Raw genomic sequence first — 13,184 nt, 5'->3', positions numbered from 1 at the left:
CCCTATTAGTAATTGATTTAGTATTTTATTATGAAACGTACTGTTATGGGTCGAATGACGACGCATTGTTCAGTTGTGCCCCGCATTAGTAAAGCGGCTTTTTCTAGCGAGTGTCGATTTCATGTCAACTGATTCCGGGCAACTGATCCCATCGCTCAAGACGTCATTATTTGCACCTATTATTTTATTAATTTATATCAGTATATAATACACATCCCTTACACTGGAGTCGGTATATGTCGCGGAATAAGGTTGATGAGGTCAGATAACAACACACTAAGTAGTCATCAAGCTTAACTATATTTGCAATAAAACACTAGAATAGTTACTAATATCTTGCGCAAGTTGTTTAGCAAAAATAGATGGTCAAGACTATTTTAAAAGGAATCGTCTTTTTGTAATATTGATATGTATTTTCTATTTAATTTAATAAATTTAATTTCTCATATGTATTAATAAGTACGGTGGTTAAAAATTATAAAACTAATTATTCACCTCATTTTAATTAAAGACCTCGATAACATTGTAATTTTCCGATACGCAAAACTGTTCAGCAAGATCGTTGGTGCTGACAAAATCCATATTTTTTATTTAAAGAATTATTAATTAGAACAACTAAACTACTTGATTACTTCCTTTCAATTACAAGAAGTGATAGACTAAAAAATAGAAATAAAAAAAATAATTACTGGTTTTAATTAAGAAATTGGATTTTTATTATAATTTATAAGCGAGAAAATACATACCGAAAATTTTCTCCATGACTTTGCTTGTAGAATTCGTGAATAGTTGTAAAGAAAAAAAAACTAGACCAAAATAAATTTATGGTGCAAGCGCAACAAGCTTGAAAATATTTTTTTAAGAGAAGTATGGGGTGGAAGTTGCGAAATTTATGAAACTATAAACCGAATCACGTCTGCTTATAAATTGTTTGTTGTGTTCTTTGGGAATTTAAAATGCGGATAATTACGGATGATTGAACTAAAGCCTGAGCTCAGATGGAAGGAATTAACGACCGAATTAATTTATGATAAAAGACGGTTTCAGTTCAATAGCAAAAAAAAAAAAATTATGAAATTATATGAGCCCACGACTCGAGTCAAAAGATAAATAAAAAAAACTTATGATTTAGTAAAAAAAGGTATCATGCAAAAAGTCACTCACCACGCCGAGAAATATCCAGAGCAGCAAACAATCCTTTCAATTTCTATAACAAAAAACATAATTAATTAGAATTAATAATTTTTCAACTAAAATTAGAATTTTAAATGATTTTTGTCACTGAATTAAGAGAAAAAATTTACCTCGGCGGACGTGTTTCTGCGCTTCCGGCACCCGGAACCAGTACAAAAGATTCATGATGATCGGAATCAATAAATTAACTTTACTCCAATTAACCTCTCATTGATGATTATTCGTCTCAAAGAATCTTTGCATCAACTAAAATTTTATAAAAAATAATGAATAATAGACAAATGATTAATTTTTAGTCCTACATAAAATATTATGATCCTAAAGTTAAAAGACAATCTTCAGATTTTTCTTCCAATAAATCAATTCCAAAAACATATAAACATGCCTACGTAGAAAACTCGAAAAGCTATAAGTGCAATTTTTTGAAAAATATTTTTCTTTATAATTAATTGAGTTTCAAAAAAATCAAAAAATTATTTGACGTCAGTTTACTTGAGTATCATAAAGTATTTGTAACAATTGAAAATATTTTTTTTTTTTACAATTTGCTGGAATGTAATAATAAACATAAAATTTTAATTAATAACCCAAACATCAGTGAAGAAAATGATGATGAACAATCATTCGGGCTAGTAAATACTCAAGTTATCCAAAATATATAAAATACGTTATCGATATTAAAAATTCAGTCATTTATATGAATTATAGCAACAAACAAACTTGATGACTTAAGAAGTTGTCAAGACATAAATTATTTACTATATTTTCAAGTAAATAAGGAAAAATAATTAAATTATTAACTTTTACTCAGACAAAGGGGTTAGACATTTTCCGTTAACTTCTCAACCGCTTACTGTTTGCGGGCGTTCTGTTAACGGCGACTTTCATAAGATATAGCGCTGACGTCTAGTTTCAGAATTTGAATTATTTTCTCAGCGGCCATTTGCAATTTCTAACAATTGAAACTCAGTTACAAAAAATCTCTGTTTAGATTTTAAAAAAAATATTTTGTAGCTGAGATTTATTTTAATATTTTAGGCTTAACAAAATTTTTATAACAGTATCAAGCTCGAAGTTGCCCAAAATAACCCATAACTTTCCTATTTCTTCGGTTTTAAAAATTAAAAATGGCAAATCATAATAAAATGCATGAATTAAAATTTTTTTTTTTTAGCTAATTAGCGCTGAGAAAAATGTGATGACTTTATTTGTCCGAAAACTTAAAAACTGTCATATCAACTTGTCTTATATTTAATAATCAGAGAAATTTTTAACTCAGTTAATTTTGAACGAGAATTATAAAACATGAAAAATTTCAAAAACTACTCACTTTGTTGTCATTTTACTGCTTTCTTATCAGCGACGAGCACCTTCACAAATTAATAAAATTTAACTATAAAATTCACTGAATATATAAAATTGATGCAAAACTTAAACTTTTACTTAAAATTATTAATTTTAATTATTCTTAGATTTATAATTACTATTATTCTTGTATTTAATTTTTAACAACGAACCCGGCCCACAATGATACGAAAAAAAGCCAACACTGAATTTAATTAATTTAAAAATTCACATTCACTGAAACACTTCATTTAATGTCTTAGAATAAGTTTTGGTCACTGCGTAGCTTATATGGACTAATTAGAGATATAAGAATCGGATATTATAACAAATAAACTAAATATTTCACTGAGATTCAGTTGCGCACGACAACGGCAGCGATCAGCCCGGACATTTACTGAGCTTAAGGCTTCTGCGCATGTCCGTTTCAACCGACGCCACCGCGGCGCCTTAAATTTAACAACGCTGCCATTAAAAATTTTAAAGTTTAAGGTTCGGCCGTACCTATCGAAGAATCGAATTTAAGAATTCTCATGACATTTTGTATATTTATGGAACTCAAATGATGAAAATATTTGGAGGAAGTTCGTCTTTGCGTTTAGTAGTAGACTAGGAAAATCGCTGTTTTGATAATTATTCAATAAATAATTAGAATTTTTACATTCGAAATTTCCTTCGGTGCGGCCCAGCCTTAAAATTGTTAGCGCGTCGCCAAGCTTAAGGCGCTGCGGTGGCGTCGGTTGAAACGGACATGCGCAGAAGCCTTAAGCTCAGTAAATGTCCGGGCTGATCGCTGCCGTTGTCGTGCGCAACTGAATCTCAGTGAAATATTTAGTTTATTTGTTATAATATCCGATTCTTATATCTCTAATTAGTCCATATAAGCTACGCAGTGACCAAAACTTATTCTAAGACATTAAATGAAGTGTTTCAGTGAATGTGAATTTTTAAATTAATTAAATTCAGTGTTGGCTTTTTTTCGTATCATTGTGGGCCGGGTTCGTTGTTAAAAATTAAATACAAGAATAATAGTAATTATAAATCTAAGAATAATTAAAATTAATAATTTTAAGTAAAAGTTTAAGTTTTGCATCAATTTTATATATTCAGTGAATTTTATAGTTAAATTTTATTAATTTGTGAAGGTGCTCGTCGCTGATAAGAAAGCAGTAAAATGACAACAAAGTGAGTAGTTTTTGAAATTTTTCATGTTTTATAATTCTCGTTCAAAATTAACTGAGTTAAAAATTTCTCTGATTATTAAATATAAGACAAGTTGATATGACAGTTTTTAAGTTTTCGGACAAATAAAGTCATCACATTTTTCTCAGCGCTAATTAGCTAAAAAAAAAAAATTTTAATTCATGCATTTTATTATGATTTGCCATTTTTAATTTTTAAAACCGAAGAAATAGGAAAGTTATGGGTTATTTTGGGCAACTTCGAGCTTGATACTGTTATAAAAATTTTGTTAAGCCTAAAATATTAAAATAAATCTCAGCTACAAAATATTTTTTTTAAAATCTAAACAGAGATTTTTTGTAACTGAGTTTCAATTGTTAGAAATTGCAAATGGCCGCTGAGAAAATAATTCAAATTCTGAAACTAGACGTCAGCGCTATATCTTATGAAAGTCGCCGTTAACAGAACGCCCGCAAACAGTAAGCGGTTGAGAAGTTAACGGAAAATGTCTAACCCCTTTGTCTGAGTAAAAGTTAATAATTTAATTATTTTTCCTTATTTACTTGAAAATATAGTAAATAATTTATGTCTTGACAACTTCTTAAGTCATCAAGTTTGTTTGTTGCTATAATTCATATAAATGACTGAATTTTTAATATCGATAACGTATTTTATATATTTTGGATAACTTGAGTATTTACTAGCCCGAATGATTGTTCATCATCATTTTCTTCACTGATGTTTGGGTTATTAATTAAAATTTTATGTTTATTATTACATTCCAGCAAATTGTAAAAAAAAAAAATATTTTCAATTGTTACAAATACTTTATGATACTCAAGTAAACTGACGTCAAATAATTTTTTGATTTTTTTGAAACTCAATTAATTATAAAGAAAAATATTTTTCAAAAAATTGCACTTATAGCTTTTCGAGTTTTCTACGTAGGCATGTTTATATGTTTTTGGAATTGATTTATTGGAAGAAAAATCTGAAGATTGTCTTCTAACTTTAGGATCATAATATTTTATGTAGGACTAAAAATTAATCATTTGTCTATTATTCATTATTTTTTATGAAATTTTCAGTTGATGCAAGAATTCTTTGAGAAGAGTAATCATCAATGAGAGGTTAATTGGAGTAAAGTTAATTTATTGATTCCGATCATCATGAATCTTTCGTACTGATTCCGGGTGCTGGAAGCGCAGAAATACGTCCGCCGAGGTAAATTTTTTCTCTTATTTCAATGACAAAATCATTTAAAATTCTAATTTTAGTTGAAAAAATTATTCATTCTAATTATTTTTGTTTTTTGTTATAGAAATTGAAAGAATTGTCTGCTGCTCTGGATATTTCTCGGCGTGGTGAGTGACTTTTTGCATGATATCTGTTTTTACTAAATCATAAGTTTTTTTTATTTATTTCTTGACTTGAGTCGTGGGCTAATATAATTTCATAAAATAAAAAAAAAAAAAAATAATAATTTACTTCATTATTTTTTTTTTTGTTATCGTTCATTATTTGAATTTGTCCAACGGAAATTGCGAAATCACTAGTTTCAAGCTCAAGAGCTTAAAAATAGCGGGAAATTATAGGGCTAATCTGCAGGACAAGCGGTTTTTAGATATTTTTTACATTAAAAGATTAAAAAACTCACCAATAATCGATCAATGCGGAAGATTTAAAATAAATACTGTTGAAAATACTTTAGTAATTACGATATAAAAAATATTGAATTCTCATAATTTTCTACCTTAATTTGTCTTTAAATTTGAAATATACAACTATTAATTTTTGAACAATGTACAGTCCAACTTCGTTATAAGATAAAAAATATTTTTTTTCAGTGGGGGTTTAATTTAATATTGAAAATCTGGTTTGGAGCAAAATTTACTCCTAAAAGTTTATTTAATATTAAAACTCCGAATTGGAGTGAATGCAGATTGAAATAAAATCTATATCACTCCGAAATCATTCAGCTAAAAAAACAAACTCCCTATTTACTTCGAATGCACATCGATTTTTTTTTTAAAACCTCGGACCTCTGAGTCCGTAGTCACTCCAAATTTATTCCCAATTTTTTACAGTGTAAGAGTAAAAATTCTTAGAATCCGAATCGCCTCTATATTATGCTAAACGGCATTTTGCATCCGAACTTTAGTTTGATATTATCGATGTTTTGTTTTGTAAAAAAGCGAGTTGTTTTATTTTGTGTCACTTTGTTAGGCTTTTCTTTCCTTTCTGCCTATCGCTCCTATTAGCCACGGGTCAGATTCTGTTAGTCTTCTAACGAGAACTAGACGGAAAATGTAAATAAAACGATTGGAGGGGGAATCGTTCCAGGCAATTTTTAACGAATTGAGGGAAAAAGTCTTATAACAAGGCTGAGCTGTAATATATCTTCGTTGTTTACACAATTTATTATTATTATTATTAGTGTATTATAAAAATTTCTGCTTTATCCAATTTTGCTTGTTTCCATAACATATTTACATTATGAGATATATTTTATATTATATTATATTACATTATGTGTTTACGCATTTATATTTTAGCTGTTACAGGTATAATATAAAACAATCAAGCTTTTCATTTACTAATTTAATATCATTTCATAAATGAAATTAGTTTATTTATTTATTATTTTAAAAAATAATATACATTATCCAAAGCCTTACTTCCCACAGTAAAATATATTCTATGAAATATTTAATGCTACATCGATCCTTATATTTATTCATACCTATAAATTAAACATCTCGCACATTTTTATAATTTTTACAAGGCGTACAGATGCTTTTTAGTGTACCCGTAAAGGAAGTTGTAATATCTCTCAGATGTCCGTCGCCCTTTTTCAATAAAAGTTTGATATCTTGGGAAATATGTATAACCGATTATTATAAAGTAAGTTTTTCCAAACCCAGCGGGAACCTCGATTTCTATAAAAAAAAAAAAAATTATATATTATTTATCGCACACCTAAAGGACGAAGCGCTGTGTGCTTTACTCCCACTTCAAAAGTTCTTTAATGATTCACTCACGATAAATTGTATATAAAGTTTTTAGTCTTCACTAGTTTAATACAATAATCATATTTATATAAAAATGTTTGATTTCAATGCAATATTTTTCAAAATTGAATTAATATTTTCGTTACAAAACATTAGTAAATACTTATGTGTGCGCTTTAGGTCTTCCTAAACTTGTTGCGATTTATTTAAAAAAATAAAAATTTTCCCTGCACACAAAAAAAGGATTTGTTCACGAAAGAAAATTTTCGGTTCTCATTTATAACACGGAAAGAAGTGAATGGTATATTCTCCAATGTAACATAGTAATCATTACTGTGTAGCATGGTAATTATTCCTATGCTAGCATGGGAATGATTACCATGGTACATTGGAATAATTACAATTTCGATGAAGCTGCTTCCAATTGAAGGTAGTAAAGTTAATATTAAAATAAGGTTTTATAATTAAAAAATTAGGTTATTTAATTAATAATGAATAAATTTTTAACTGATTTAAAAAATTTTTAAATAAAATAATAAATATTAAAAATAACATATTTTAACATGGGTTACTTTTATTAGAAAAATATTATAATAAGTTAATTATTTATTGAAAATATATTTAATTAATATTTTATTGTAAGTAAAATTGTTAATAATGAATTATCAATGTAGAGGAAGTTAACAATTATCTAAATTAAAAATATTAAATCTAGTGCTTTGGAATATACATTTTACGTGTGGTAGAATAACATTTTAAATCAGAATACAATAGACAATGATACTTTGTCAAATAATACTTCAGTTTCATATGATTGATAATGTTCAATTAAGATTAATATATGTACAGGTTATATTGGACGTATACACTATATAGCAGCGCTTAATATTAAAACTGCTTTCACGCTATTCAGCATTGGACTCAGTACCATTCTAGCATGGCTTTGATTATCATGCTACGAAGTAATATTTACTAGTAGCATGATTACTATGTAGTATGTTAAATATTACCAGAACAATGGTAATCATTCCCATGCTACATAGTAATGATTTCCATGCTTTAAAAAATAGGATTGGTTACCATATAGAATGGTAATTATTATCATTCTCTTCTCTCCGTGAATTTAGAAAATTTCTTGGGGCGAGTAAAAATATTTTGCATCAAAAAATCATGTTTTTCTGTGTAGCTTCTAAATGAAAATTAATAATGAATATATTTCTGAATTTTTTGCACGTCTCGGATGCGACAGCGAGAGAGGTTGTGCTCTATAATCGACTTGTCGGAAAACCGGATTTTTGAGTGTATTTTTATTTATTTCACTACCGAAAATACTTGACTTTTTATTTTGCTGAGAAAAATTGATTTGTTGAAAGTAAGCATTTTGGTTTCTAGTGAAGAAATAAATTAAATAGTATATTGTGCACGATACCTAGAAATGGGAGAAAAAATGATTTCATAAACTTGTCTACAAGCTAATTTGAGGTTGACTGACATAACATAAAATTTTGAATTCGTATTTCATACAGTGACACACAAAATAATTTAATTATTGAGACACAGTCGAAATAAGATAATTTAACACATTTTAAAATTCAACTGTCAATTTGGTTAGTCAGAATGGAATTTATGGTGACAGTGGAGTTTACAATAAACAAATGCAATTTTAAAAGGGTTGGAATGAAGCCAGAAACTAATTGAGTGGGTAGAAACTAGATGTTTTTCCGCACCAGAAAAGTAACCGACGATTTTAAATCCGTTAAATCACATTGCTCTTAAATTGGGTGGTTTCGATTGACTAAACAGGCATTGAAACTAGTATTTTCAATGCAGGCAATATGCAAAGTCATCGTAAAATTATCGCTGAACAGATACTAACCGAAAAAAACAGTCGATAAAAGAACTAAATCCACAACAAAATAAAACTAGTTATTTTATAATAAACAATAATCGTATTACTATAATAAGTCACAAAATGGTCAAAAAATATACTTCAAAAATAATTTGACAAAAAAAAATTAAGTTATTTAAAATACAAATAAATTTTTTTTTTAATTATATATAATTTTAATGGAATGCAATGTTATGATTAAAAAACTCTCGCAATATATTTAAATGCATTTCGTGCATTTATGAAACCAAAAATAAATTGTTATTTAATAAATATACCGGATTTTAATGACAGCAATATATTTTCCGAGTTGGTATGTTGGAATTCAGTTAAGGATTTATGAGATTGACCTACGGAAACACTTGGATTATTAGTATCAGCTCACATTTAACAGTTTTTTTTTTTTTTTAATATACTATTACATTTATTTAAGTGTAGTGCTAATTGTCTTATTAACTATTCATTTTTTGTAATTCTTGACTATTATCTCTTCAAATTACATAATAACGTTTATTTAACTGTCATTTCCTCTGTATGAAAATCACTATATTTGAAATGAAAATTTATCAACGATAATTAAATCTCAATAATCATTTTTTTTCTTTCACTTTTACTTTGTTCTTTTCTAGATAATTAGTATTCAATGAAGTATATTCATTCATAAAATACTAATATTAATTTATTTCTTGCTGTGAAATGGACACCGAAGTTCCTTTATGTCCACCAAGGTAGCATCGTTTGTGGTAAGCTTGCACCTTCGTCGACTCGTACGTAAATTCTAGTCCAGGAGATAAAAGAATATTCTTTTGTGAATACGTTCTATTCAGAGAAGTTTATTCTTTCATCAAAAACAAATATCAATTTATTTCTTCCGTGTAATAAGAAATCATTGAAAAAAGGTTAAAATTTGGTGACAAACTACCTCTTCACTTCGCGTTGGAAGTGTGCAAAAGTAATGACTATTCTAAACTTCAAAACATGGCAGAATGACAAACTTATATTAAACGATTTTTAAATTTCTGAAAATACGAAGAAAAAAGCAATTGTCTTGATACTATAAATTATCGTTTTCAACTCATTTATAAATTTTTTTTTACACTCCATTAATAGTCCTAGGTGTCATAATTTTTTCAGTGCAAAATACGTTCAGAAAAAACTGATTTTGAGCTATTTCTAAATGTTTTTTGTTTTAACATATCTTAATAATACAAGGACACTTATTGATTAATCTCTTGAATTTTCAAAAGTTTACAAAACGTTCAAAAAAAATTCTTCGTTGTGTCACGTTTTGAAGTTAAGAATAATCAACATTTTTTTAACCTTTTTTCAACCATTTTTTTTTACACGGGCTGTGACATTTCGATGCGGTCGATCGGTTATTTTTAATACGAATAGTCATTTGAATGCTAAAAAGTAGATATTTGATGATCAAATGGTTTTCGAAAATTATCATTTCTTTATTTACCCTCACAGTTTTGCGAATGCTGTAAAAATGCCGTAAATTTTCGGCATTTATGCCCATGCCGTAAATTTACCGTAATAATTTGGTATTAATATGGTTATATTGGCCAGTTTTTACCTGGAGTTATGCCATATACTTACTGCACTTATGCTGTAGAGTTACCAGATTACTACAGTAATATTACTATAAAAATGGCGAACTTTTACCGAAAAAATGCTGTAAAAAAACTGTAAAAATGCCGAACTTTTACCAATAAAATGCTGTATAAAAACTATAATACGATAATGTTGTAATAATAAAATCGTTGTTTTTGTGATAATAATACCGTCAGTATCCTGCAATTTTGACAGATTTACGCTGATAAAATAGAAAATTGTAAAAAAATATGGTTTTATTTTTTGTTTGCTTCTACATTTAAAATCATCGAAAATGTGCAAAATGTAATATTTTTTATTTTATTTTATTGGTTCATACAATTCTTACTCAAACAAAAAAATGTAAGTGAAAATAACTATCTGTGAAAATTCATGTTTTCAATTTTCTTAAGTTTGTTTGTATCCATGTGAATACAATTAGTAACTTATTTCAAGTAAGTGATTTGGCATAATGGCTACCAGATCAGACTTTGAATAAATAGGTCTCGGAATCGAGTCCACGAGTTTACGGGTTTTATTATTTTTTTTTTTTTTTTTCATGACAGTTATTTTATATATAACTTTATAAGGTTATATATATTATATAATTATATAAAATTATATGTAACTAAATAAAATTTTATATAATTATATATAAATTTTTTTCCGGGTGAAAATACCGTATTTTTTCTGTTTTATTACCGTAAATATTCTGAATTTATTTCGTAAATTTTTAGTAATAATGCGGCAAAAAACTGGCCAAAATAACTCGAGTAATACCATATTTATGCAGTATTTATACCGTATAATTCCGGAATTATTTCGGTATTTCCAAAATCCCGAGGGTAAATTATCACACTAAAAAATAATGAAAAGTTTAGGGATACATGAAAATGTAATAAAGTTAATTTGAAACAAACAGCCGACTGAGCAATGTTTCTTTAATAGAACTGTCAATAAGAATTAAATGACATCAAGTTACTTTCTGAATTAACAACTTATATAAAGGTAACAGTATTTCTTTACCGAAAAATTCTTCATTTCTCAATTTTTTGAGTCATAAGAGAATAAAGGAAACTGCTGAGTTATAAAATCGATCATTGTCGCGAGCAACAGCTAGCCAGCTCTAATTTATAGTTTTTTGCTTGTAAGGGTATGCCCTAGCTTTCCCGTACCAGGAAGTTCGGACAATCCTCCTTTAGATACTTGTGTAGATGTTGAGCACTGGGTTCTGAATGTCTGATGTAGCCGAGTACGCGGCTTGATTTGGGATAGGAAAAATGGCTTAAGAAATAATTAAGAAAAATAAGTTTAAATATAAATTAAATTATTTTATTGTAAATAATTATTCATTTATTTAATACGTATACATAATGTTAAACTTTTTTAATGATATAATTAATAATTTATAGCTAGATTTAATTGTAAGAATTAGGCTGTGCATGCGCCGCGCTCGTGCCTCGTGTTCTCAATATCACGAACAACAAGACTCAAATACCCGCGATAATAAATCTCAACTTTATTATTATAATTTTTTTTATTTAAACGATTTATTCCAATAATAATTAGTGGGTTTGAAATCCATCTTAAATTGATAAATAACTTTTTAATATCGAAGAAAAATCCTGATAATTAAAAGTCGACAAATAAATCATTTTCCCGCATGCACAGAGATTTAAATAAATTAAATACAATAAAATAAATTTTATAGAAGACGATAACAGTTAATTAACAAAATTACCCACGTGTTTCACAAATTAAATTTTATGAATAATTTTAACCTCTACGCCAAGGAATTTACGTCAACTTGCCCCAAGTGTTTGGCCATGACTAGGATCCTCTTGAACTCGTAGCTGGATTCCCAGAAAAAAAAAGCAACAATAATTTATAACTTTCGGTGGCATCTGCCTGACATAAAATTTTTTTGAAAATTCTTGCAAAGAGACTGAGTTGAACTTTTGAGCGCATGCTCGATTCAGCTAGCCGGTTGTAATTAATTTTGAAGAAAATGAGTCTGACGACGAGGTGCGCTAGGCCTCTACCCCCATCGTTCCGCGAAGTAATTAAAATTTGGTCGTCGCAAGGGCTGATGCGTAAAATAATGAGGCGCGAAATTTAATTTGACTGACCCGACAGTCGAATATCAAGTCACCCCGTCACATGCTGCGTTAAAAGTATAAAACATATTTTTGCAAATGATGGATGAAGGTAACTGTGAACATTTAATATAGTAGATGTGTCAATGAAAATATGTTTTGCATAACATTATTTGAATAAATGATCATTTTATTTACTTTACACACTGCAAAAAATTTTTGGACTCGGTGTAGTCTAAATGATTTATTGTAAAAATTTTTCTGTGTAAATTACACCAAATATCGTATTAAATTTTAGCGTCATGAATATAAAATTTTTACACCGTCAATTGTGTGAATGTGTAATTTATGATAATTTTGCGTTAAGAAAAATAATCATAATAAAAATATTTAAATGTTCAAATTTCTAATGTTTAAATATCTAAATGTTCAAATGTTTAATATCTAAATAAAATTAATGTAGCTTTTGATTAAGTAGTTAAAAATGTTCCATAATCATTCGTTGCTCATTAATCAAAATTATATATAATTTTGATTATTGAGCAACGAGTGATACGGAATGGTGTAAAAAAAGCAGATTACACCGTGCCAAAATTACACGGAGTGATAATTTACACCGAGGATTGCTTACACCGTTATTTCACACCACATGACCATGTAAAATTCTCAGGGACCATTTTTACTGTAAAATTTTTTACAGTACATTAATAGTATATTATCTAACTGAATTGAAAGTGCTTCGAAAATGAATGTGAATTGGCTCACGAGCCGTTAGACAAGTGTTGCCAACACACGAGTATCGAAAGCACTTTCTCATTCAGTTAGAGATACAATAGTTTTTGCATTGAATGGTAAGAACGTATGTTTATTTAT

The 13,184-nt window shown here is 28.1% G+C and overlaps 2 protein-coding genes across 2 annotated transcripts in view; one reads left to right on the top strand and one right to left on the bottom strand.

Annotated features, from left to right (window-relative positions):
• The window catches only part of LOC103577250 (voltage-dependent calcium channel gamma-4 subunit), a 129,857-nt gene extending 129,773 nt beyond the window's left edge, over positions 1–84 (bottom strand). The window contains exon 1 of the mRNA XM_008557821.2: positions 42–84. The gene's annotated coding sequence lies outside the window, so the exon portion shown is untranslated. The remainder of the gene's footprint in view (positions 1–41) is intronic.
• The window catches only part of LOC103577247 (trehalase), a 56,945-nt gene that overhangs the window by 6,087 nt on the left and 37,674 nt on the right, over positions 1–13,184 (top strand). The window lies entirely within an intron of this gene.

The sequence above is a fragment of the Microplitis demolitor genome, chromosome 7, assembly GCF_026212275.2.
Source record: "Microplitis demolitor isolate Queensland-Clemson2020A chromosome 7, iyMicDemo2.1a, whole genome shotgun sequence".
NCBI lineage: Eukaryota > Metazoa > Arthropoda > Insecta > Hymenoptera > Braconidae > Microplitis > Microplitis demolitor.
Note: the sequence above shows the minus strand (reverse complement) of the source record. Positions and strands in the feature narration are given on the sequence as shown.